General features: G+C 42.9%; 1 protein-coding gene across 3 annotated transcripts in view; it reads left to right on the top strand.

Annotated features, from left to right (window-relative positions):
• SERPINI1 (serpin family I member 1) overlaps positions 1-27,671 on the top strand; it is an 87,340-nt gene that overhangs the window by 17,669 nt on the left and 42,000 nt on the right. The window contains exon 3 of one of the 3 annotated variants that reach the window (XM_044434415.1): positions 291-348. The exons of 1 other annotated variant lie outside the window; for it this stretch is intronic. The gene's annotated coding sequence lies outside the window, so the exon portion shown is untranslated. Of the gene's footprint in view, positions 1-290; positions 349-13,101; positions 13,210-27,671 lie in introns of those variants that run through there. One more of the 3 variants, XM_044434414.1, reaches the window with a different exon arrangement.

Raw genomic sequence — 27,671 nt, 5'->3', positions numbered from 1 at the left:
TGGTCTGACTCCGTACAAGGCAGCTTCAGATGTACTTTTTAGGTATCTGGTGAACCCGGGAAAGGTGTTGGATCTTGCTTCCAGCTATAGAAAGGTGAGAGAGCAAGTGTTCCACCATGGAAAGTTCCCAGAGGTCCTGTCCTTGGCCATGTTTTCTCTTTAGCCGTTAGGTTCTTTTTCTGCATTCAGAATAAATTGGACAAACAAATCTGCTTATATTTTAATATTAAAAAAAAAACTCTTTGCAAGAATAGGCAAGAATGACTCAACATTCCTGCATCATATTTCAGGTGGTAGATTTGTGTGACCTCAGGTGTGTGCAGTGGTGACAGCTAACCCAAAATGCAGGTAAGTCATCCACTAGGACCACCTCCTCTTCCAAGCAAGGATCTCATTGGACTGAATCAATGAGATGTAATCTTCTACCAGCCCCCCACCCACCCCAAACCCACAGCTTTGCAGAAAGTGACAATCATGTTTGCTATCTTTGAGAAAAAGCATTATTCTGTGGAGGAAGCCAAATTGCACATATGTTAGTTTGTTGCTCTGTTGGATTTGGGTAAGTTCCATGCCTGGCTGAGCATGCAGTTGCCAAATGGAAGAGAGAAAGTATTGGAGAATGAGAGTCAACCATCGAGAGAAAGAGGCAATGCAGCCTGGCAAGGAAATCCATCCAGCAAAAGGTCAAGCCATACCCAGGGAAACTGGCAGGGGAAAAATAAAATCCAGATGAGTCTGTCTTAGCTGTTTTCTGCTGTGTTTTGCAGTGTTGCTATGTGACTTAATTGGGACCCAGTAGGATTCTAGGGTGAAATGTATACTTATTTTAGGACTCATGTCTCACCTTTTTCTGAGTGTTTCAAGGCAGAAAACAAAACATCGTCATAAAAGTAATCTACTGAGCTGAATATGAAGTAATATAAAAGTAAAAACAATACTGAGCTGAATCCAGACTGAGACATATTGGCTTTAGTCTGTGAAAGGTTAATCATAGAATGGGTTGGATTTGGATCTAGATGCTGCACTGACCATGGAATTAGTTTAATGGCCTCAGTTTCCCTCCAGCAAAGTGGGAATAATAATCACTTCCATGATTATTCTACAGGTGCTATTGTAGTTTCCTTTAAAACTACTGTTTTAAAGGAAAAAACACCTTTGTGATATGATTTCTTTTGCTTAGAAAATATACATGAAAGAAATCTGAAATAGGCTGTCACTCATGCAAAACCCATTATGTGGGGTATGGCCAGAGCAAGACTAAGAGAATTAGCTTCCTGTACTCTTGAAGCAGGCAATTGCAGTTGCAGTGTAGCAAAAACTATATGAGATGGAATAAGATCAAATTTGAATTGCTTCATCAGGCCTCGATAGAACAGAGCGGAAGTCAATTTGCTGAGTAAAACGTATTTTTTAAAACAGTAATCCCAGACTCCTCTTACAAGCTGCCTGAAGCTCCAGTGTTCTCCTATGAAACCTTTTCATCTGTACCGCATTGTAGTAACAATTGAAGAATTTGAAAAGTACAGAGGAAGACAACTGAAAGGATTAAGGATTTGGAACCCCTTTCCCTCTGAGAAAAGGCCAGAGCATTTGGCACCTTTAACTAGGAATGAAATTAGGAAGGACGGTATGAGAGAAGGCCATCAATATGAATGGCACGGAGAAAGCGATCTGTCATCATTCCAGGACTTGGGTCAAGCATTAAATTTGGTGGGTAGCCGGTTCACAACAGGCATCTAATTTAGATGGCTTTTACAGAGAATGAATTAGACTAGCCTTCCCCAGCTTTCTGCCATCCAGATGTGTTGGTTCAGCTTCCATCAATACTAGTTAGCATGGCTAATGTCTGCAAGTGATAGGACCTGCCATCCATATCTGGCATGTACCAGGTTGGGAAATGCTGGCTTAGGGTTTTCATTGAGAATATTGTTCTGTTATGAACAACTTCCTGCAGGAAGAGCTAAATCCTATCCCAAGATGCTTTATTAGTGGTTATGAGCCATCATTCCTAGATGTATCCTTTCCTGTCCCGCTTTCAAGTGTCAAAAAGCCTCTGGCTCACTGGAGTTGCAAATGAAGAGCAGTATCCCGCTGTGTCATTCTGTTGGCACAAATGACGCCGTGCTATTGACAGTGAAGGTCCCACCTACACTCAGGAGGAGACTGCAGCTGAAATGTTGCTTCCTTCTACTTGAGCAATTGCAATCTGCTTGTGTAACTGAAAGATTTGGCAGAGTTCTAGCACTGAGTTTATGCTATGACACCACTGGTACCTGATGCTAAACTTGACTGAACTTTCACCTTCCTAGCAAGTCTATTATGTTCTCTGTAAGATTTTAATAGAGAGGGGTAGAGGAGCGATTCATCAATCCTAAATCTTTTCCTTTGTTTTACTCAGTGGAAGCATCGTATTTAAATTTTGACGACTGTCTCCAAACTTGTACAGAGCATAATTAATTGAGATGTGCAGTACCCGCCCCCCCATTAGTAGAATGTTCAGCTGGCTGACTTGCATGAATAATCCATCTCTGTGAATCATTAACTTACAAGACAGGCTACAGTAATTGATGTCTTTATGCAAGCTATAGAAACATTCGGGGAAATAATTTATTTCCCTTGCTGGCAATTTTTTTAATTCATTTGTTTGTTTTATCGTGCTTCACATGCTAAAAAGCATTGTGCTATAGCTCTGAATCAGACTTGCTTGAGGTTAAATGCTTCAGTGAGATGAAATATCTTTTTAAAGATCTATTATCCCAAGGTTTCTTTGGAATAACTAAAGGTGGTAAGTGCAGGAGAAAAAATATGGCTGTTCTCTGAAGTTGCCCAACTTCAACAAACTTTCACGTTTTTGTGTTACATATCTGTTTGGGTTGTTTTATTTTGTTGCATTAAAGTTTAGTGTTTCTCTTGTATATGCCACTTCGAGTACTTTGTTGAGGCAAGATAAACATTTTATATAAAAGAACAAGTGAGCACAGCGTGAACTTTCCTTCTTTTGAAAAAGAATGTTATTCGTTATAGGTATCAGGATGACAGGGAATGATGGGAGATGTAGTCCAATATATCTGGGAGGCACCAGGTTGGAGAACATCAGTAAGCACTAATGGCAAACTCAGTTCTCTGAATATATAGTTATGCATAGATTCATCTGCAATCAAAACAGAAGTACTATATGAGAACATTTTGCCATTTATAGCTGTAGAAATGGGGGCAAAATGGTGCTAACCTTCCTGTAAAACCCAATGAGAATGGCATGTGTTCCGTAGTTAAAATGTTACCTTATTGAGAAAGGGAAACCTGGAAAATTGGTGGGGAGGAGAGAGTAGGGTGGATGAACTGGAGAATGGCATGGCTTGCTACACTGGAGCAATTTTCTGTGTTCCTAAAGGACCTTGAAGGAAGAGCTAAGCACTTCACATCCACATAGTGGCAGTGAAACAACAACCTGATAAGGTAGGCCACAAGAGGAAACGTTCATCTGCGCACTGGTTTATTCTGGGGTGGGGCCTGTACTTGTGCCTGTGCCTGGTTCATACACTGGATTCTTCACATGCTCATGTTTGGCTAAGCAACTGCCTGGGCCCAAGATCGTTTTCACTGCTCCAGGTGTCCCTGCTAAATAGAGGGAGATGGATAGCTACCCAGAAGAGGGCCTTTTATGTTATGGAATATCCTCCTGAAAGATGTTTGCCTAGTCTTTGCTAGGCTCTGTCTGACACCAAATGAAGACCTTCATTTTATGTAATATGTGGTTGTTCTGCATTGTACAGTTTTAATTGTTGTGAACCACCCTGACTACTTCAGCTACTGGGCAGTATAGAAATGTAATAACTAAATAACCTTGCAGGGCTATGCAAGTATGGGACCTGGCCTTTCATAGTGAATTATCCTTTATGAAAGAATAACCACATTTGTACATTTGGTTTATATATGAAGATACATAAGAGTAGTTCTCGCTCTTCCAGAGGAATTCGTCCCTACTTAGCTGAATAAGAGGTCGCTGACGCTCGCTCTCTTTTAAAGAAAACTGCATAATGACTCAAACTTAGTGAAATGGTGGCTAGATTTCCATAGCCTGAGATATGTATTCCAGCAAATAATAATGTCTCTAAAAATGAATAGCAGCTTCTTATTCCTTTTAGTAGGTAAAAGTACTTGCAGTCACTTTGGATTTATTTTTAGAATAGGACTTGTCAAAAAGGAAGCAAAAATTAAATCTATAAATCAACAATGTTCCCTAGGAAATGGCTAAAAGCTAGCCTGGATTTTGGAATGGTTTCATTTTCATTTTCTTGAGGGGTGAGGAGAGTTGTTTGTTTGAACAGGAGGGGTTTTTTTATAATATACTAAATGTGCGTATAAAATGTGCTGTTGGATATACCAGAGAAACAGTGGTTTGTGTTTGTTTGCAAATTTGCACACATGTTCAGGCTCCCCTGGGGCTTGCCTCTTCGAGGAGGAAAGAAAGTGTTCTTCACACCATGCATAATTAATTCCCGGGATCAGCAGCCACAAGATGCAGTGACGGCCATTAGCTGGGACAGCTTTAAAGGGAGATTAGACAAGTTCATGAAGGATGGGTCCATTAGTCAGGATGGCTATAGGGAACGCGAGGTTCAGAGGCCGTTATACTGTCGAATTCCACTTGCTAGGGAGCAGAAGTAAGCAACTGCTATTGCCTTTACGTTCTGCATTCTGGCTTTGCAAAAGCATTGCTCTCTTGTGGGAAACAGGGTGCCGAAGCTGAGACCTTCTGGTCTGATATAACCCAACTCCTTCACTCTGGTGCCTTCCAGGCCACTGTGGTTTCTCCTGCCCTTGCTTCTTTCTCCCCTTCCATCAAGCTTTGACTTCCCCTCCCATGGCTCCCTTATTATGCCATCCTCCCCCCCAGAGGCAAACACACCTTTGAATGCAGGTTGCTATGTAGCCATCACTCCTAAGCCAGGGGCCTCTTGGCAAGCGCATATTATCGGATCCAAACTAATTGCAGATCCCAAATAAGCATCAGAGGCAGAGAATGTGGGTGGAGGTGGTCAAGGGTGAAAGCAAATATTATGGGAGGGCTGAACGAGGCCCCCAGGTAATATTTGCTGTGTACAGAGTACAGGTCTGCAGATATTGGGAATTCACTTAGTTGCTGCCTTCTGGTTAAAAAAAAAAAGTCTAATTGGTGTGAACTCTGTTGAACAGGGGTGGGGAACCTTTGTGGCCTGAGAACATGTCTGAAAAGCTCTCAGGGATTACATTCCAGTGGAGCATGGAAAGCAAAAGTGGGTGGGGTGAAACCTTCCCTCCACTCCCAAATCCCTTACCACTCAGAAGTAAATCATTCTACTCACAAATAAGCAGGATAAGCCTCTGTATGCCTAATCAAAAGTAAGCAGGATTTTTATTTTGTTTATTTTTCAATTTATATCCTGCCTTTTTCCTACAAAGGGCTCAAGGTAGCGTACATCATTCTCCTCCTTCATCTTATCCCCACAACAACAACCCTGTGAGGCAGGTTGGGCTGAGAGTCTGTGACAGGCCCAAAGTCACCCAGTTGGCTCCATGGCTGAGCGGGGACTAGAAGCCAGATCGTCTGAGTCCCAGTCCCATGCTCTTAACCACTACACCACACTGGCTCTCAATCAGTTAGCAGCCCTTTCAGAGATCATGTATGCACAGAAGTCAGCATGAGCCACCAGTATGTGCACAAGAAGGAGCTCTACAAGGTTCAAGAGGAAGCGGGACTGAATCATTTGGTCTGTGTCATTGAGAGGAAAGCTCTTATCTCTGATCGGCCCTTGCTCGGAGATAAGAACTGTTCCTTCAGTGGCTGAGCATGTGGGACCAGGGAAAGAATCCCGAGGATTTATGAAGTCCGTGGGCTGGAGGTTTCTCATCCCTGTTATTGAGGTCCATTCAGGACTTTGGATAATAAAGATAGTAAGAGTTCAAGGGAGACTCACAAGGGACTCACCCAGTGTTATCCTATGGCAACATTGCCCCAGGCCAAGTGCTTCTGACCTTGCTAATGGAACTGTCTACTCAGTGGCAATTTGTGAAGAAGAAGGATGCATGTGGAAGAGGAACTGCTTATTCATTCCCCGCACCATCTTCAGCGTCTTCCTGGCCAATGCTCCATGTCTGTGTTACTGTGCAAGTTGCAGATGAAGGCGGATGGGTGGGGGAAGAAGGAACATCAGCAACTACAAAGAAGTGGCATGTTGCCTAGCCTGATTCACTCTTTGAATATGTAACAAATCAGGGACTGAAGTATGTTTAACAAGGAGCAGCAAGCTATGGCAGCACCGCAGGATTTTAATTCCATTTGTCCTTCATCACAGGATAAGTGATCATATAACAAGAGCATTTTTACTTTGGGTAGTGAAGAGTTTACCCAGCCACAGATGAATGTATTGAATTTAGTTGGCAAGGCAGTCCAATAGCAGGGACCTGATGACACGTGCAAGGGGGGACCGCAGGAAAGATCCGGGCAAACAGTGCACGTTACTGTGCGGAACCCACTCATCTTCCGCTCTCTCTTCAAAACAGCAAAGGAACATCAAGTGCTGACAAAATCTGAGGGAGGAGGAGGAGGAGGAGGAGGAGGAGGAGGAGGAGGAGAGCAGTGAGTGAGCAATGCCGATGGCAAAACCGTTCCTTGTTGATGATGCAGTTCCCAGTTCAAACTAGTGGTTCCTCCACATCAGGAGCTTTGCCCAACCTAGTGCTCTCCAGAATTTTTGGATTACAATTCCCAGCATTCCTCCCTATTGTGGGTTGAAGTCCAAAGCATCTGGAAGGCACCAGATGTTGCTTCTTCTGAATTAAATGCCACAAGCTAACCAATTGTGTTGTTGTGCTGCTGCATAACCGCATGTGTAACCCCTTCAGAGAAAGCAACCAGCCCCACAAAAAGATGCAATACAATATCTAGATCCTGGCATTCCTGAGCAATCCTGAGGACTGAAGGGCTTTCTGGTGAGGAAATTAGGCTGCCCAAATAGCAGGGGAGGTCAACCTGTAGCCCTTGATTGAATTCCGCACAGCTGAGTGGAAGCACTGAGGGAAGATAGTGGGCGGGGGGGGGGGGGAGCCATCTGAAAGAAACAAACTTGATTGATTGAAGAAAGGAGGATACCAAGAGCTGCTCCCCACCCCTCGCACACCAATTTCCCTCCTTTCCCCTTCCCAGCAGATCAAGATGAACAGCAACTTTTGTTAAGTTATAGGAGGCGGGCAGTACTGGGCTTGTGACACAGGGAGTAATATAAAGGTTATCAGCAAGAGGCATTTATCAAATTAACAAACCCTCTGTGGATTGTTCCCAGTTCCTGCTCTAGAATGCTGGGGGTGCAGAGCCTCTAATCTAGGGAACTAATTCATCCCACAGAAGTTCTGCCTTTGGCTAGTGGAGCCAGTTCAGGTCCTCAATAGGAATGCTTGTGATGCATGAAGCCCAGGACTCAGCCAGTGCTGGGTGGGACAGCTGCATCTTCCCAGGGCCGTCTAAGTCGCTTCGTCCATCCTGGGAGCAATCCTGAACTCTGTAGCTCTCTCAGCAAGAAGGGCCAAATGGGATGGGGAGCACCTGACTCAGATGCCATACACCTGCTTTATCAGAGCCAATGAAGCTGTATTCTGTCACTTGATGACTACTGACTTACAGCGGCATTCTAAGTAGAACCGAGAGCAGGTGGGTACCTTTCTTTTCAGGAAGTTCCCATTATGGGGCAGAAGAAATAGGCTTGCAGGTGTTATGCTATGTACAGATACTTTGGAGCTGGGATGAGAATCTGGCTACCAGAGGCCCTGGTCAAGAATGGTACCCATGAGCACCAAAATGCCCTCTGACACCTTTCTTTCTGCCCCCCACTCCTGGATTCTGGCCTCCCCTGATTTTTATTTCATTTCTAAATGTCTGAATTTCATAATTATACTTTAAAACAAAACAGTGGGCCTGGCATGCTACAGAGCAAGTCTGCCCCCATTGCCATCTTTATTTGACTTTAGAAGAGTCATCGTGTGTTTTGAGGCTCAGATCAAGCATTGCCTTAAATGAGATTCATGCGCAAATGACTGTGCTGTTAGTCTCACCAGTTTAATGTTTTGTGACTGGCTATACCCTCCATAGCAAGTATTTTATGAGCTGGCAGGCCCTATCTCCATGGCAGCCATTTTGTACCCAGAGTACCCAGAACACTTTCACAATTCTGTATCTGCCCACTGTTCCAAAAAGCTTGGGAACTACTGCTCCACAGAGTTCATTTCCTGATCCAGTCAGTCTAGGACAATCAATACATTTGACCTTAGTAGGTGACTTCATCTCATTGGGCAAATTCTGGAGATAATTGAGGAATGGGTTCAATCTCCAGAATGACCCATGCCCATGGAACTAGTTTGTGTCCTTTTTATATCTGCTGTTTGTGTCCTTTTTATATCAATTACTTTAAAATTGTTTATTGGATTAGTGTTTTTGAGCTTCAGCATAACTCAGTTTCTGCTACCCCTTAAAATTCCGGTATTGATCTACCTAGTCTATATACACTAAAGGCAGGATTGATGGAGGACCCAGGACTGGTAGATCAAGGAAGAACTTCTGCCTCCTTGACATGGTTCACTGAGAGCCAAGAGACAAACAAATATTACAAGCCTCTAATCCTCATGTCTAAATTAGTCTGCAGATGTCATCTTGGAAGCCTCTTAATACCTCCATTCCCAATAATCCTGAATATTCAAATAGCATTGAATGCTCAACATCTAAGACAGAGAGCCCTTATAATGACTGACAAGACAACTAATCTGCATTGTTGAGAGGATATCATCCGTCATGTTGATGAATGGCTGCTGACAATTTTCAGGATGCCGTTCTTACTGCCGAATAAATAGATCATAAATGCTTTTGGAGCCTGAAATATTTATTGATGCCTGCTCATTTGTGTGCCAAGCTAAGAAAGCAGAATGGAGCAGCAGGGGGATTCCTTCTCTTTCATGCCAAAAGCTTGTTCCACTAAGAATTGCTATTTGAAGGCTGGATCCTGAAAACCTCATTTGTATTGACTGCTTGTGTCTTATTATCATAGCAAGCACCATTAAATTCTGCAGGGAGCTGCAGATACTCAACCCGTCCTCCCAGCCACCATAAAGTGTGTGTGGGGATCTGGCAGTCAATCAACAGTTTATATAGTTTATAACATGATTTAAATAAAAACAATTTAAAAATATGTGTTGGAAAAGAGATAATATTATAAGGTCATCTTACCATATGTGGTGGGGTTGCAAGTTAACATTTTCCAGGAATGTAGCAGAACTGCGAACATAGATATCTGCTTTGATTCTGAATTAGCCTTATATTTATATTTACAGAACCAAATAAAAACCTAGTTTATAAAGAAATTGGCTCATTCTTGCTGTTAGCAGGGTTCCAGATTATCACAACATACTGGAAGAGAAAGAAGAGCTTCACTTCAGTCATATGGTGTAGTTATGTATGAAATATCACACTTGCAAAGAAATTGATTGATGAAGGGCTCATATGTGACATCAGAAAAAGGATTCTTTCTTGGCTACTTGGTATGCTTTTGAGAAACACGTTAAGGAACAGAGCATGGAAAGGCAAAATCCATCTAAACATAGAAAGTTGTGGAGTGACACATTCAGAGACAGCATAGGAGGACTTGACCTCTGAACAGACTACATACTGTTAGGTGTAACTGTAAAAAAAGAACACACACATGATAAAACCTTGGTAAAACAACAAAATAATGTTTTGTTCTAATGTTTTTGAAAGATATAATCTTTTTAAAAGGGTGTTGCCTTTTGTAGCTTAAGGTAAGTCAGAAAGATTAAAGCCAATGGTAGGATTCCTTACAGGAAAACAGGGGAACCTTTATCCAAGGTCCTGAAGGCTTATCGGTAGGTCCTAATGGGGGAAGTGCTTCTTTCTATTCTTCCATTAGAAAGCTCAGCATGGTTTGCCTGGGACTACCTTGTCTCTCATCAAGGTGCAGATCAGTTCATATCTGCTTAGCTTCAGAAGCACCACAGAATTGGGTCTTCCAAGCCATTCAAATAGATCAGTATTTACCATACTTTCTTCATTCTTCAAGAAGCTCAAAGTGTCTAACAAAGCACATGTTAAGCCTTCCATGTTGGCACTTATCAAGCTAAAGCCTGCTTGGCTTTAATGATGTACAGTCATGTGCAGGATACTGGGCTAAGAGAAATGCTGTTTTGGTTTCAGGCTTCTGTAAAGACCTGCATAGAGACCCATCGCATGCAACTCTAACATGTCAGGTCCAGGATGGAGGAAGTGGGGGCTACAATCAGGGGACCAGGGCACAGGGCAGAGGGTTTGGCATGAGGTTCAGAGGGCCAGAGGCAAAAGGTGAGTCTTAAAGTGGTCCAAAGTCAGAAAACTAGCAAGGCAACAGGGTTCAGAAGAAGCACAGGCTAAAGACAGATGAAGGCTCAGAAACTGTTAAGCACAGTCAGAAGCAGGGCAAGCTTAGGAAGGGGTACTGGTACCTGACAGGGAAGGATCAGGAAGATGCTGGAGCACAGAGTAGGCACCACAACAGCTCATGTTTCTGTGGCAAAAAGGAGTAGCAGGGGGAAGTCTTTCATGGGGTGCTCCAGGGCTTCCCGCTGCAAGGCATGATTGCCACACACCTCTTTCCTGCAAGTATCTCCAGGTGTGTTCCACATTGTATAGGCACTTACAGGAAGAATCAAGTTCCAATCCTGGCATAACAAACTTGGAGGCCTGTCCACTGTTAGGACTTTTTGTCCTTGCCTGGAGTTTTGATGGATTCTTGTAAAAAGCCCAGAGAGTTTTGGCTCTGGGGTGGTAAAAATTGAACTCATGATGCTGATTAAGATGATTGAGCAAAATAGAACCATTGCACTCGTTGCTAAATGAACCCATTCCTTTGGCTTGTTCCTAGGTGCTAATCCTTTTTGTGATGTTTTGAGACCCCTGAACCTCATACATATCATGATACCCAACTACTGTTCCTTTGAAATGATTAAAAAAGCAATTGACCATTGCTAGACTTACAACCTATGTGAATGATGGTAATAGTTAACCAGAGAGAGATAGCCAGAGTGATATGGATGGTGCATTTTGCATCCCCTGATATTGTTAGCATGTCAGTTGTCCTTTCTTTTGTAATGCTTCATTTCTCAGGAATACATCACAGTAAACATTGCAATGGCCTTGGAGATATTGTTGGTATAAGACTTGCAGCGTATCACCAGCTGAAAAGTGAGCTGTGAAATAAGCTGGAAAGAAGAAAGATTTCTCTGAAAGACACTGTCATAAGGGGAAAGCAAGAAATTCAGTGTGCCTTTCCATGAAGTATGACACCAACCATAGGAAAAGCTGATCTCAGTGCACTTGTCACAGTAATCTACTCAATACTTTGACAGAGTTCCACATTTCCTTTGAACAGGGATAAGGAAAACCTCTTTATAGTTGATCTTCTGCCAAAGGTGATGAACAGATCTTCTAACCTTTGCATTTTAATGATTTTCTGACTTCATGTGCTGGTGAGCTCCTATGCTTTTTGATTCTAGTAAAATCTAATCATTAAGAAATTAATTCTTCTGTACTGAAGCCTTGGATTGTTCCATAATTGTCACTGGCCCAAGGGATTTCCAGACTCGCTTTGTGCAGTCAGCTGCCTTTGAAGGACTAAAGGCTGGAAGCTTCTGGGATTTTGCAATATTTGTTTGTTTATAACAGGGGCAAAGAGCCTGTGGATTTGCGGATGCTTTGGCATCCAGTTTCCGTCACTCCTGCCAACTGACCATGTTGCTAAGGCTAATGAACTTTGGGATCAAATAACAACATAGTTTCTCCATCCCAGTGTATAGATATGCAGGTCAACCTGATACTTAGTGAATAAGTGGGACATGTTCAGGCAATGATAGTCCAAATATTTACTTATTAGTTTATCGCATATGTAGCCTACCTTTCTTCTAAGGAGCTCAAGACAGTGTCTGTATAGTTCCTCTCCCTTCCCCATCAGTATTGTTGGGGGATTCCCTTCACTCTCTCTCTCCACTTCACATGGATGTGAATCGTCTAACAGGATCTTCTGTTTTTCAGTTAATTGTTGGATTTTGTATATTTTAATTATATTGCACAAGCTAATCAAATGGTATATAAATGCTTTAAATACATAAATAATAACTGAGAGCTTTATTATAGTAATGCAAAGTAGCAAAGCTGGGCTTTAAAGTACAAATGTGCATTGCAAACACTTATAACAAAAACAAAACAAAAAACAAAAACAAGCCTAGTTAGAATTATAAGTGCTCAATCCATTAAGGAAGCATGGCCTCGTGGTAAGAAGTTGATTCTGGAGGGCCTTTCCTTCCTTTTAAACTTAAATCACTAATGCTCTGCCTTTAAGGCAGATTCTGTGCCTCAGAGCCAGCTGCTTAGAATGCCTGACACTTCTTAGTCTTCAGGTGATTATCCCTTACCCAGGGATTAATTATGCACCATTCTCCTCTGCCAGCTCCTTCTGGATTCCCCTGGTATCTAAAGCTAACTGACTGACTTCTGTCTCTGGGCTTATCTCTGGTTTAAGTGTCCTTCACATTTCAGCCACCTCCTCATCTGACTCAGAATCTGTTCCCACATCCCTTGAAGGCCAATCTCTACAATTGTAGCCTCCCAAAAACCTTATAGGTAGATTAAATTTAGCAGTGATGACTGATCGCCCAGTAAACTCCATCACTTTGTGGGGATTTGAAACCAGTGCTCCTGGGTGCTACTCAAAACACTACCGGACATTGGCTCAATGTACAGGAGATGCTGTGTTTTTATATAGCTTTTATGGCTGTATTTGAGCTTGCTTTGCTGGGCCATGCATGTGTTCCTTTTGAATAAAGCCTAACTAGCCTTAGCCCTTTATATTCTTCCCCTGTAAAGGCAAGGGGTAAGTTATTCTACATATGTGTTTGTTTTCAAGCCAGCTTTAATGAGTAGTATTTCATCTGATGCAAAAGCCATGCAACCCGAGGTAGCCACTTTCCATGAAATAAGTTAGTAACAATTTTTCCTCTCACTCTTTTCTTCTTCCTCTTTCCTTATCTTAGTAACATTATAAAGGAAGTTACTTAGTCAGCTTTGGTTATAAATTGATAGACCAGAACCTTTACGTGGGACACACCTGTATTTCTCTCCTCCTGATTGAGAAGGAAAAGGTATGTACAGAGCTGAGCTTTCTAATTATCTCTACAGCCAAGGGATGAAGATGGATGAGAAGCTCATTATGTTCTCCAAATCTAAAACTAAAGTGGAACACAATTTGCTGCTGAAATCCATTTGCAAAGCCTGTTATATGGCTCACAAAAAGGTATAAAATATGAAAAACTAACACAAACATTTTTTGAATTAGAAACGATGCATACATTTTGTGAAGTGTTTACAAAACCACTTACATTCTGGCAAAATATGTGCAGACTGGAACTTTTTTTAAGTGGATATAAATACAGACTGATGTTCCTGTGGACTAAAAATACAGAATCTAATGCAGAATTAGGACAGAACAAAACACCATTGATAAAATGAGAACCTGCACAGGCTTGATATGTTTGCCTTTCCCAACAAAATCACATAGCTCTGGGCATTCTCTAAATTATATTTGCATCATTAGTGTTATTGTGTCTAAATATTCAGCTCTGTCATTTTCACTATATGTAAAACATTAACTTGCTTTTGCAATGCTCTTTTCTAGTCTTTAAAATAGGTTGAACTAAGCATAGAAAAAGTGTATGTCTGTATAGGTGCCAGTTCTTCTCTGAGAACACATTTGGTCAGATTTTTATTTTTATTTTTTGCTGCATCATATTAGTAGGCAAAAAGCTTTGAAAATCGCCTTATTCATTCACCTCTTTTTGGTTGGCTTTCTTCAGAACTTGGCAACCCTCATTACATGACGGCCGCTAGCTTTTCAGTGCTGGAAGTATCTGGCCAATCACCACCACTGCCCCAAACAAAACTCACCTACAGGTTAGAATGAGAGACTCCTCGTTGCTGGGAACAGTGGTAGATGGCTTCACATCCCCTGCCAGAATATCTCCATTAGCCAAATGGGTTTGAGCTCAGCTTCCATTGCCAGTATTGCTCCCTCATCGAAGTTCAGAGCTGTTGCCAAAACACAAGGTGCCAAGAACGGCTGGGTCTTTGTTGGCTGGTGGATGATGTGTTTCCAAGTCAGTGCTGTTCCATTTTGAATACAGTTTTGTTGGTTGGCTGTCAGCGTTCTGGCCATCATGCCTGTCAGTTGATTCATATCCTCTCTTCCAAGAGTAATTGCAACCTTTCTAGGTGCTCATGGGTGACTGTAACTGCTGCTTCTCCTCTCACAAGCTGTAATTGCGATAATGTTAGAAAACAAGGTGGAAGCAACTGCCACGAGTTTATAGAGAATCCTTGATCATGATAAATTGGCATTCCCACCTTAGTGAAAAGAACTTCCTTTTGTACTCTTAAAGCTGGCATGCTGCTGGATCAGGTTTCCCTCTTTTGCTGTAGCTATCAGAACATCTCATGTCACTGATGTTGTGAGTTCTGTTTCTGATGCTTGTCTGTGTCATCACCTGCTGAACCCAGTAAACGAATGGAGTGTTTCTTGAGCTGACGTCCTTGAAGTAGAGTGGCCAGAGGCATTTGGGTGGGCCAAGGGGGAAAGGCATTCAGATCATATGTTAATGCCAATGAACCTAATTTTGTTCTTTCAAACCAGTACACAAGCCAAAATTCTGCTACCCTTCAAAGTCCACAGTTCTCCAAATTTTGCGAGAGAGTTCTTCAACTGGAACATCCCTCCCTAAAACATGTATGTTAGAAGAACATGCACACAAAACTTGTGTATTAGTAAAAATATTGTCAACACTCAATGCAGTAGGAAAATGCTTCCAGGAAAATGTATGTATGCACATGCAAAAAGGTATGCATTTGGGAAATGCAAATAAAATGTGTATGGATCCTCAGTATATATCTTCAAGTTTGGGTGAACAAACTTAAGATTGGAAAAGTAAGCTAAGGGAAATGAAAAAGTTTGTCCTTACATTTTGGGTGAAAGCCTATGCATTTATTATATTTATATACTGCCCATTGTACTGGATAGTTCATATCAATTAAAACCATACAATGCACCATAATATTGTAACAATTTAAAGTATAAACTGGCGGTAAAGGCCATAGTAAAACCAAGAAGCAGTACCAGTAGACTAGACAGTTTACACTATACTAAATATTTAAAAGAACAGAGGCTAAAAGGCCAAAATTGTTGGGAAAATAATTCCATTCTTGGATATGGAAAGAGCACAATATGTGTCAGGCAACCCTCTCTAGGAAATTTGTTCTACAACCAGGCTGCCAAAGTTAAAAAGACCCTCTTCTTAGTAACCATCCCCATCACTCGCTTTGCTGGGTGTTCCTTGCGAAGGCCCTTTGAGAATGATCTTAAAGTCTGGGCAGGTACATATGAGAGGAGACAAAATGTATCTGTTCAGGTGACATTGTCCCAATAGCCATAGGATAGGTCTGAGCCCCAGTTCTGTCCTCAAAAATGTATTCTGAGATTAGTTCCCCTCCACCCTCAGAGTTGGCAAGGTTCTTTCCATACCAGCTGTAGCTATGTCAGGAGCCAGGACTCTGCCCTTGCACATTCAAAAGCCACAGACTGTTTCCTTGTAAAGTGTTCTTTATTGATCCAAAAGCATAAAACACCCGGAATGAATCTCTGAGCATGCACAGAACCCAATCTAGCAATCACCTCTAGGAACTCTGCTTTTGAACATGTGTGGGCTTCACCCCTTCTGAGAGCAAGCACCCCTCCCCTCTGTGTGCGGATCCTCTAACTGGGCTGCCCCCCTTTGTTGGCAATGCATTGGGGGGTCAAGAGCTGTACTCACCTCACCGGAGTCTGAGAAACTCCCCTCCTCTGGGTCCCCTCCTGCCAGCTGCACATCTTGGTTATTCCCAGGGGCTGCCTGTGGGCCTGGGGAGCCTGGCCCTGGGATAAGCATGTCCGCTTCTTTCATCAGAGTGTCCCTGGATGCAGACCCCTGCTCACTGTTCTTTTTCCAATGGCTCTGTCCAGCCAGCAGCCTTTGAGAACAGGTGCCCAAAGCAGCCATTTTTCTCACTCCCAGAAAGCCCCTAAGTTGCAACTGCGATGCCAGTGCTGGTGTGTGTGGTGGGGATGCTCCTGATGGCAGGAAAGGGAGGAGTGAGGATTCTTTGGGCTGTGATACATCCCTGCGGTGTCTCAGCAGTTCATCACATGCTAGGGCAAAAGCAATAGAAAATACCCATCTATGTCTTTCATAGGGTGAGGGAAATGCAAAGGCAATCCATACTGGTATGCTTCTCCTGCCCTTGATTGGATGCCCATAATCCTCTGAGTTTGGTGAGTTATGGGCAGCTGCACTTAGGAACGAACGAATGAACGAACGAACCAAGGAAAGATTCCTTTGAAGCAGCAGCTATTTAGCAAGTGAATACATGAAAATTACAAGACTTTTAAAAATGTTTTATTCAAATGAGCAATACATTTTTTACCTCACTGATAAATGTGTTAAACTATGAACAAAACTTAGGCAGTAATTGCTATGCATTATCACTTCTGCCTGGTCTTTTATCCAGTTGCACATCTTCTGTAGCACTAGGCTGAGAACTGTTGCAAGGGCGAATATAAGGTCAAGCAAAGTAACTCCTGCTCCACTTGGTGCCTTCCAAACCTTGTCTGTATAATTGGTCACTTCGATTTGTTAATATTTATTTATTTATTTATAAAATTTGTATGCTGTCCAATTACTAACATCTCTGGGCGACTAACAGCATAAATAAACTGACAACCCACTCTGGCTGCAATTAATAAAATACAATAATAAAATTCAATATTAAAACTTATTAAAATATTGATTAAATAAAAAGGACTCAACCTGGCACTGAAAAACATATCCTGACAGCACCAGGTGGACCTCTCTGGGGAGCGCATTCCATAGATGGGGCGCCACCGCAGAGAAGGCCCTCCTCCGGGTACTCTGTCTCTAACATCTTTCACAGAGGGTTCCCGGAGGAGGGCTTCTGTTGCTGATCGCAGGGGGCGGGAGGGCAAATAGGGAAAAAGCAGTAATGCCAACACTGCTAGGTGTCCTTGAGTGTTAGCCAGCCTCTGTGCTCTCATCCATGCCCCTGATGCTTTGCGCCTTAGGCTGAAGTGCTGAAACACTTCATACCCAAGTGCTATAATCCAGCAAGACTTGGAAGGCTGCTAGGCAAGAGCAATTCTCATGGAACCGTTTGTGGGCATGGCCACTGTCAGGCGATGGGTGTGCCTGCCCAGAAAGTGGAGGTGGGGGACAATTCTGAACTTGCTCTTCGTGACCAAAGGATGAGGCAATATTAGCCATCATGACCATTCAGGTTCTTTTTAGAATGTCATTGATAGAGCCATGTTCAATATTCAGTCTCTTCGCTCGTTTTACTGGACTGCTGGATTGAAAATGGCAACAAGAATTAAGTCTCACATTGCATGAATAGTAAATGGGATGCTTGGATCTTCCACAGAAACCCATACAGTTTTAGGGATGTCATGGGCATTTGATTAGGGGCACTCAGAAAAGTGGGAACTGGAGCAAGGTGAGCTCAGCCCTGTATGCCGGCAGTCTTCAACAGAATTGTGTGTGTGTGTGTGTGTGTGTGTGTGTGTGCGCGCGCACGCGCACGCGCAAGCTACCTTCGCCTTCCCATTATCCCAACCCCAAGAGGAGAAAAGACAGTGGTAGAAGTGGTGGAATGGACTTCCAGGGGCACAGCAAAGCATCTTCTGACCACCTGGCCAGAAACTGACACTATACCCCAGATGATGAGACTAATCTCAGTCTTGACAGAAAAGAATGCTATGTTGGTCTCTGGGACTGGCCTCCACAGCTGCCATCCAAGGTCCATTTTTGGACTTAGTGGAAGGCATGGAAGATCTATCAGAAGGGATGCCAGGGGTGACTTTCAAGCCTTTTGCAAGCATTCCAGCTGGATCCTTGTAGCAAGACTCTAGATTTTGCACGGATTCCATTGGAACAATGCCAAAGCTCTATCCCCTTTCACCGTGATGCTAATGCATCCCTAAAGTAGCTATCATGTTTCTATGGAAGCCTGGAGCTTTGGATGTCATGCCAGGACACCTCTCTTGGCACCTGATTTTTGTTTCATTCTTAGAGATTGTTTTTCTAAAAAAATAAAACAGACTCTCACCTCTACCTGGCATTTCAGTTCCTGCAGAAGCTACCTTTCATCTTACTATATTGTCTTTTGAGCAAGGAATATTTTGTCACTTTCTGTGGCAGCTTTTTTTTTTTTTTTAAAGGGGAACCACCACTGCGCCCCCAGCCAGGCAGCCATTTATTCAGACTGCTCACTGCATAATGCCAGAATTCCAGAAGTGCCCATTGATGTATTCTTCTGTCATGTAATTCACAAGGCTTAATTTGAGCTCGGGTGCACCTTAGAATGCCTCCCCTCCGCCAGAGTGCTGGAACATAAAGTCAGGATTGTTGGAAGTGCCCCAAAGCAGGTGCAGAGTATTTTTCCTTCATCTCTCCAGAACTGGAGAGCAATTTCTGAATGCAGTGTTACTTGCAGAGAGCTCGCATTCCAGGCATCATTTTTCAGGCATTAAGCAGTGGTGATTCATTTCTGCTTCCAAAGGTCACAGCAACTACGTGAAGTTAACAGGCTTTCTGTGCTACCAGTAGAATGACGTTGACAGTAATTAAAGTCTCTTGTGCCTTCTCTTGTGCTTGAGAGGGGATTTGTTAAAATGCTCACACAACAGCAGGAGTTACCAGTATTAAATGGTGTGGTGCACCACATAAAGATTCCTAATAGGATTGAATAACATTAGGGAAGAGTAATAATGCTGTAATTACTTTATGCTTCAGTCAAGCCTATGGGATCAGAGTAATGGTGAGAAATCTGTGGAAGCAAAACTACCAGGCTAGCTCCAGGAGACCTATGTTCAAATCCCTGCTCATGGATCTGAAGCTTATAGGGTAGCTTTGGGCCTTTCGTAATCCTTCAGTGCTTGGTTTGAAAAGGTGGAAATGGGCTGTGGACTGGTGCAATCTCCTTCTTGCATTGCCTCTGTAAGGACACCTCTTTTTCCTGTTTTCTGATGCCCAGTGGAATACTTGTTTTCAGTGTGGCGGGCTTCTTCTTATCTTAAAATACTCTGCTATGTTAGTTTTGAAATCTCATAGCTCTGTCTATGAGTAAAAGACAATGCTCTTCAGAAGGAACTGTGACCCAGTTTTTCTGAAACACAGCCCAGAATGTCAGATGTTGTTCTCCCATAGTGTCAGCAGAGGTAGAAAGGGATCAAAGGCCACCCAACCATTTTTGCCTCGCCTCGCTGGCCAGCCACCCAGCCACCCATCTCACTGGGCAGCCCCCTGCTCACCTTTTTCAGCAGGAAGGGGGCGCAACTGATCTGAACACTTGTTGCTTTAAGATGCCTTGAGGAGTTCCAAGGAACACCATCTAACACCTTCCTGACTGTCCTGACTGATGAGCATGTCTGCTTGGCTGTTGGTGCCTAATGATGTCCCAAGTATCTTCAGATAGTGGCATCCCACACTCATCTGACCCACATTTCCTGCTCTGACACAGTGAAGCCTGCTGGAGAGGGAAAGTATTGCTACTTTGGTATTGTGGGGCCAAGGCACTCCATGGCTTTGGCCAGGGCCATCTTAACGCATGGGCCGGATGGGCACTTGCCCACGGACCCCATGCTAATCTGTGTATGTTAACCCTTGGAAAATTGGCAAACTTCCAAAATTAACAGTAGTTGTAGTTGTCGTAGGGGCCCCAGTACACTGCTTTGCCCGGGGCCCATAATGCTGTTAAGACGGCCCTGGCTTTGGACATGCAGTCTGCCTTCCTCCCACCTTTGCAGGTAAGGAGGTGGCAGACATCAGCCTGCAACTGCTGAGACATTCCCTGCCTGGCTCTGCAGTGGTGAAGGTAGGAACAAGGCTGGAGGCTGATCATGCTCATCAGAAGGCAGAAGTGGCTGGTATAATTGTAGAAGTCTGCCCTGCTGCCTTGAGATCCTGAGTGTGTCTCTTCAATTAATTCCTTCACAAAAGCAAATCTCTCCCATATCAAATGAAGTTTGCTATTGTGAACTGGTTTCTCTTCCCTCTCTCCTTTTCCCTTCCTAGCAGACCAAGACAGGAGGCTTCTAAATACTGCCTTTTATTATGGCCAGCAGGACAGGCTTTGTGATACAAAGAGGGTAAGGTAAGGGTTGTTAGCAAAAAGCATCTGTAAAATTATTGAGCCCACTAACTGTGCATTGAGTTCTGGCCATTCTAGAACTTGAATTCAAATGAATGTTCCTCTGCTGTCTCTACCAAATGGAGCTGGCTGCACCCTCAGGGAAGTTCTTGCTTATTGTGAACAGGAACACTGGGTGTTACTTATAATTAGTCAGCTCTCTTGACCTGGTGATGGGCAAGTGGACTGATAAAAGTTACATCCCTCCCTTCTGATCCTCTCCATGTCTCCTACTGAACCAGAGGCAGTCTGGTTCTGACCAGCCACTTGGCTTACCACAAAGCCCACTGGCCTTGGCGATTCAGCAAAGCATTCTGACCTGCCCTCTTCCAGTTCGGAATCTGAGTTATTCACCTTGGGATGCTGTATTTGGGGAAATAGGCCCAGTCCCTGTGCTAACCTGGGATCCACTTGGCCAAGCCATAATCTCAGGAGCCCCATGTCTGTGAGATAATTTCAAAACAGATTTCACAGGAAGACTGGTCCTCATTGCATACAAGCCATGATAGGATAGGTGGGGACTGACCAAGGTCATCAGCACCCACAGAGGCCACACATCAGAGCCCTCCCCTCTAATGAAGAAGCTAAATATATGGAAATCCAGTCTCCATTTCAAAGCACATTCTGTTAAACTTGATGTTGTGGATAAAAAGGAGGCTAAAAGACCAGGATTGTATGTTTTGGGGAAGAGTTGAATATGTTAACAATGCAGCTGAGATTTAGATGGAGGCGGGCGGGGGCGAGGGAGGAATCATAGGTCAGTGTTTCCAGCCATATTCCCTCAAGTGTTTGATCTCGCTGTTTGTCGGAGTTCACATTCTGGTACATGTTCTCCAATGTGCAATGGCCTAAACGTTTGAACTGAAGTTGCTATGCTACCAGGGGATACTTTCCGCTGAAAAGAATGTTGGGTTATGTTTGACTGAAGGGATATATATGGATCTCCAAGGATTGTTTTTCTTATCTATTTGTGTGGCTTATGGATTTAAACTTTTTTTTAACCTCTGATGTTGAATGTGTTCATAAAAAAACCAATGATAGCTTTTATAGCCCACTGGTGCACTAATATCATGAGGCATAATAGCAATTTCTACACCATAAGTGACAGCTTTCATCGCTTATAAGACCACGCTTCAGTACATGCAATAATGTCACCCTTAGACTTGAACTGCAGCTATTACAGATGGCAGTCACATATGGTGAATCTTAGATACTGCCCTTTTAATTAAATTACAACTGGGGAATCGTTTCTGAAAGTAAGCATCAAAATACTGAATTTCACAGTAAAATGCAAAATATGTAACTTCTGGTTTTAAGATGAAGAGCAAGGAAGCTAAAAAAAGATGTTGCATGTATCTTAATCTCATTAAATGATTCTCTGTAGCCATATTTACAGTGGAAGTCAATATACCTGATAATACGTAAGCCCCATTGAGTTCAGGTAGGGTTTACTGCTTAGTAAGTGGGTATAGGGTTGACGCTTCAAAATGCCAGTGTCTGGTTCTACTATCCCTGTCTCAAATGTGGTACTGTGGATCTGGCAAGAGTACAGAAAACTGCAATGTCAATGACAAAGAACTAGAAATCTGTTCCTCTCTTTAAAAATGTTAGCGGTTATCACCATATATTTTGGTGGTTCCATATAGCAAGCATGTGTTGCATCCCTTATGTCTCTCCTGTCAATCAATTGCATTTCATGAGCTGGAGTGTTGTGTTATGTGAAACTTTGTAAAAGGATGCTCTTGCCATACCAGCACTTATTTTCCAAATGTCTGTTACATGGTTCACACAACTTAAATTTATGCGGAGAAATTCTGTTTTCGGAGCCCCAGTACTTTTGCCTAATGCGTTTCAAATTGTCAGTAATATAGCACACTGAGAAGCTTCCTTTTTATTATCATTTAATCTAATAAATAAAAATATTTCCACTTGCTTTCCCCCCTTATTTTCACTGGGGGAACACTTTAAAGACAGACCTGTCCCTCCCCACCCCATTTGTGTCTCTTTTCAGTCATGCATAAATTGCATTTCTGTTTTGTCCAATAGCCAAAGCTCTCTGAGTGGTTCACACAAATTCAAACGGAAAGTACAACATGATAAGAACATAATGTAACAGTGCAAAATTTTAAAGCAATTTAAAACAGGTAAGTCCAATGAATAATAAAATACCAGAGCCCGATAACACAACTGTATTAAAAACCCCATCATAAACTGTCATATGCTGGGGAGTCTTACTGTGATACCAAAAGGAGGGTAAGAGGGGACTCCCTGAGGAAAGAGCATTCCACCATCTTGAGTCTTCCTCTTCACCAGCCTTCCCCACTCTTGTGCCCTCCAGACACATTTGGACTGCAACACCCAGAATTCCCAGTCAGTGGCCCTGCTGGATGGAGATTCTGGGAACTGGGGTCCAAATGCCTCTGAAAGCCAGCAGGTTGGGAAAGGTTGCCTATACACTGGATATGAACAGTTAAATGTCACCTTATTTCATATTAGTTACTGGTGTGATACCCTTGTGCTTTTCATGGGGGAAAAGCAGAGCTCAGAAGGTGCAAAGGAGGCCTGCATGAAGTTGTAGGTGAATCCTGAACTCGATACTTTGCAAAGCACTTGATACTCAGCCGGCAGTTGCTTCTCTGACAGCTCTCAGTATTCCCATCATGGTTGCGAAGAAAAGGGTTTGTGCCCAGTGCCCAAACTTAGTGGGTTGTCAGAGAAGGAATGGAACTATTGCCCCTCCTCTTTCTCCAGCCTGCACACCTGCGTGGAACTCAAAGTCCCCGATGGCTACTGTGTGAGTTATTAAATGTATGGCTCGCGGACAGCCACTCAGAGACTGGTGGAATCGTAAGTTGCGCAAGCCTAGGCTGCGTATTGCCACAGAGCTGTTCAAAAAGGAAATCTTTTCTTTCAGACTGTTTTTTCTGTGCATGCTTTAATAGCTTATATAAAGAGCTGTCCCTTTATAGTCCCTTGGATTGCATTCTTGCTGTCATTTTATTTATCTTTCTAAATTGGGCAGCATGTGGCAAACCAAATGGAAATCAAGTTCGAGATTTCCTGGCTCAGGGAAACATGCAACTAGGTGTGTCAACAGCTGGTGTTAAAATACTGCAGTTTTGTTATTGGCACTTATGCATATGGAAATATGAATATAACTGCACATCACTAAGGGAAGTAGAACAAATCTAAAAATGTTTAATGTGTGGCATATGGCAATAAGGGCTCTGTGTTCCAAGGCAGAAAGCTCAGATAACTTTGTTAACCTCTCCTGAATAACTGGGCAAACTGCCTCTGTGAAGCAGTGCAAGAGAAGCCAGATATGTTGGACCACAAATCTCATCCTAGCTATGCTGCCAAGGGATGCTGTGAGTTGCAGAGCCACACATCTGAGGGGCATCACATTGGGTGAGGCTGCTGTGGTGCCACCAAACAATGGAATCTAGGATAAGGTTGTGTTGGTACGGGAAGAAGGTTTAGCTTCCATCCCATCCACCCGCTTCAGCTTCTTCCATTGAAGTTAATGGATACCGGTCACTGCTGTAGAAGAAAGGGTTGCTGGGAATACACTGCAGAACGGTCAGTGCTTTCCTGCCATGCTGGCACTCTGGTTCAGCATGGTGACAACTAGGGCCTAGTGTACTCCAGACTTCGTGTAGCTCCCTGGCATGGATGGAAAATGCGGGCCTATGGCAGAGTTTCTCTTGGTTCAAGGGAAGATTGGAGATGGAGAGCCAGGATTGTACTTAAGGGACGGTGCAGTCAATGCATTGTGCCTCAAGTTCATGTACCTGCTTTCCGTGCTGAACATTCCTGGTTCAATCTGCAGCATTTCCAAAAAGAGGAGAAAAATTCCCTGGACACTCCCTGCCAGCTGAACAATGTTGTTAGACCTTGGAAACGGCAACCACAGCGCTATCAGATTTAATATATAAGTGTGGAAATTGCCAGGGATGTCCAGCACAGATGGGGGGACTTGTACAACGGGAGTTGGAAGGCGTTGTCCTGGTCCTGCAGAGCTATGTATGTGTGTGTCCTGTTAGGCTGCTTTGTCAGAATGAAGGGACGAGTCAGTCCATGTCTCTCTCTTGAGCATGCCTCTGAATGAGAGGACGCAGCAATGCATGTTTATATGTTCTGTGCCCAGCTACTGCAAAAGGAAAAGCTTGTGTTTGTATTTCTATTTTACTATTTGACTTTACTATCACAGTGAAAGAGATATAAGTCCTTTGCTTCCAGGAAAGCATGGACAATCATTTTCACTAAACTAGGTAGTAAGAAAAGACTTTGGTTTTTTCCCCATTGTTATTATACATTGTGGATTCTCTCTCTCTGCACTCATGAGTGTGCGTTATGTATGAGTTCAGGTAGGAAACTCAGTACAGATAACTACCCTGAGGCCCAGCGTGACCTTGAGCTGTGTCCCGGAGGATCTCGTCATAAGAGCAGCGGCATGACTTTGTGTGGTTGTGCGACATCCACAGAAATGCTTTCTGTTCACACCCTGTGGAATTATTCCCAGTGGAACAGGTGTTGTTTCTGGAAGAAAGAATGTGGGTCCCAAGAAGTGTTTTTTTTTTTGTTTTTGTTTTTTTTTTTGTGGCTGTGACTTCCCTGCCTCTTGGTTGTACATACGGTCTAGAAGTATGTACAACCGAGTTCTTTTTGTGGTTTGGACTTCTGGGTGTCGGAGACTCAAAGGCTTATCTCCCATGATCCCCTTAACCCTGTTTCCTTTGGCCCCATTGGCTCTGCCTCGGATGGGAGGTCTTCTACTGTGCTCAGGAGATGGGCCATGAGCCACCACTGTAAACCCCTTTGTTTTGTTTTTTTAAATTATTTTCTTAATACAAACAGAATACAAATAGAAGAAAAGTATATGTAAAATGAAGTAAAACAGAACCACAAGAAACAGCTCTTTTGTTTCTTGTTGTGTGTTTGTTTACTGAGCTTTAGAAGGCAAGAACTAAGGCAAATCACATGCGGCCTTCAAAAAATGTTAGCATTACAGAATGGACTAGCTTCAGCTATATTACAAAGTGAGAAGGGAGAAGAAATCCCTTTAAGCTCTCTCCATTGGTACCTCTTAGCTCTGGGCATCAAAGTTCGGATTTCTCATAGCACAAAAAAATTCTGTCAGCTTAACATTCCTTTTCTGTCTCTGTTCACTCCCAAGTGAAACAAACACAGACACACACACACAAAATATAAAGCAGCGCTTCCCCACTTTATCTCTTTCTTGCCTCACATATCCATGTACAGAATGAGAAGATATATTCATTAGTCTATATTCTTCCCCTCAATTTCTTTTCTGCCTGACATGTTCTTTGCCAGGTTTGCAGTGAATACAGTGGGGAATCTTCTCCTTCGTGAGAAGCCACGCTTGCACTGAGTTAAGTAAAAGTTTTTCTTTTTTGTACCGGGGCGGGGGGGGGGGGGAGAGTTCCCAGGTTATATATGATCTCTTCTGAAGAGAAAAACTTGAAGAAAAACTCTGTGTGTACATGTTTATTTTTCCTAAGTTGAATGTTCTTAAGAAAGAGCAGCTCTGCACCTGTCTGGGCATGCAATATCATGTTCAGTTGCTATTTTTATTTACTTCAACAGATTTGCTGTTCTCAGAGCAAGCTACTTAAAGTTCCTGCTGGTTCAGGAACAAAATTTGCACAAACACTTTTAAATACTTTATGAGAATGGCAAAGATGATAACTATCAGCAGGTTCGGTACTTATGCTAATGACCAAAAATAGCAGTGGATAGCATTGGAAACAACAGCATTGGATACGGCCAAGACTAAGGGCATCTTTCAACAATACGTTTATTGGGCACTCATGGAAGTTTTCAGTGCCTTTTTTCATCCCCATCTCCCATGTATTCCAGCCATTTTTGTAGGAAGCGGGGGATTACAGCCAAGAAAGTCTGCTATTTTCTTAGATGCTGCCACCATTCCCTACAGGAGTGTAGCAGATCTTTGCAATTCTGCTTCATACCATAGCACCACTTTGGCTTGTGAAGTGGAACAATAGCAAGGCAGAGAAGAAAAGCCATAGGAAAATAAAATGTCCTAGTCTTCCCACAAAGAAAACAGAAGGCATCTCAGTAAAGCACAGGTATAAATGCTTCATGTGGAGGAGCCTAAAACAAAACTCTTTCCCTAATTAAAATGGAAGCATGCTTCAGGTGAAAGGGTATGTAGGATCCAGGACTCTGCCAAAGATTAATTATGTGCTGCCTTGAACAAAAGAAAGCAGTCCTTCATACAAAGCATAAATGAAACTGTAGAATTCAGTGCCATAAGATGTGGTGGTGGTTGTTACCTTTGGTGGCTTCGCAAGGGGATGAGCCAATTCCTGGAAGGCAAGTCTGGTAATACCTCTGTGGAACTTCCATGTTGAAAAGCAGTCTGGTATTGAACTCTAGTAACTGGGAATCAGCAGTGGGGAGTAAACTTTTAGCTTTGTGCCCTGCTTGCAGAATTCCAGGAGACTTCTGATTGTTTACTGTGGGAAGTAGGTACTGGGCTAGATGGACTTTTGTTAAGATCAGCAGGTCTCTTCTTCCAATCTTATTTATCTGTTTACTGAGAGTATAACTTGCCTTTCCAATCCCCAAATGCTCAAGTCAGTGTACAGTGATCCATAAAACTGATACACAGAGAGTAATTCAACCCATAAACCTTAAAACATAAGCCAGCAGGTTACATCCTGCTGGAACAAGCTGCTGGAAAGATTACTGGACCATTTCATTTTCTTCCTGGTATGCCCCTTCTTTTTCTGTTTTCTTATTGCATGAAATATTTTGAAATAACTGGATCATTGTACAAATTGCACAGTCTTTCAGATACTTGTGATCTCATTCTTATCATTCATGGTTGTTACAATATTACATTTACATTTACCGTTCTTCCCAGAGAACCCAAAGTGGCATACAAGGTTCTTTTCCTCTCAATTTTATCATCACAACACCAGTCTTATGAGGTAGGCTAGGTAGGGAGATAGTGATCAGCCTAGAGTCATCTAATGAGCTTGATGACCAACTGGAGACTAGAACCCAGGTCTCCCTCATCTCAGTCCAGCACTCTAACCGCTACTCCACACTGGCTGTCTAGAGCTCTGTAAGTAAACAGCAAGGAGTAGATATCTTCACAGAGAGGAATAATATGGATTTGCCCAGGAATTGCTTCAGGAGGACTGATAATGATCAGTGAAGATGATAAAACTGAAAGGAGATTGTGGATGACTGTGTGGGTCAGCCATCTGTCAAAGCTGACTTTCACAAGGTGTTCATGAAGTGGCAGCTTGCACTGAAAGATATAGAA

The sequence above is a fragment of the Varanus komodoensis genome, unplaced genomic scaffold (assembly GCF_004798865.1).
Source record: "Varanus komodoensis strain SLA01 unplaced genomic scaffold, ASM479886v1 scaffold28, whole genome shotgun sequence".
Taxonomy (NCBI): domain Eukaryota; kingdom Metazoa; phylum Chordata; class Lepidosauria; order Squamata; family Varanidae; genus Varanus; species Varanus komodoensis.
The sequence above is the reverse complement of the archived record's forward strand: the minus strand, read 5'-3'. Positions and strand labels throughout refer to the sequence as shown.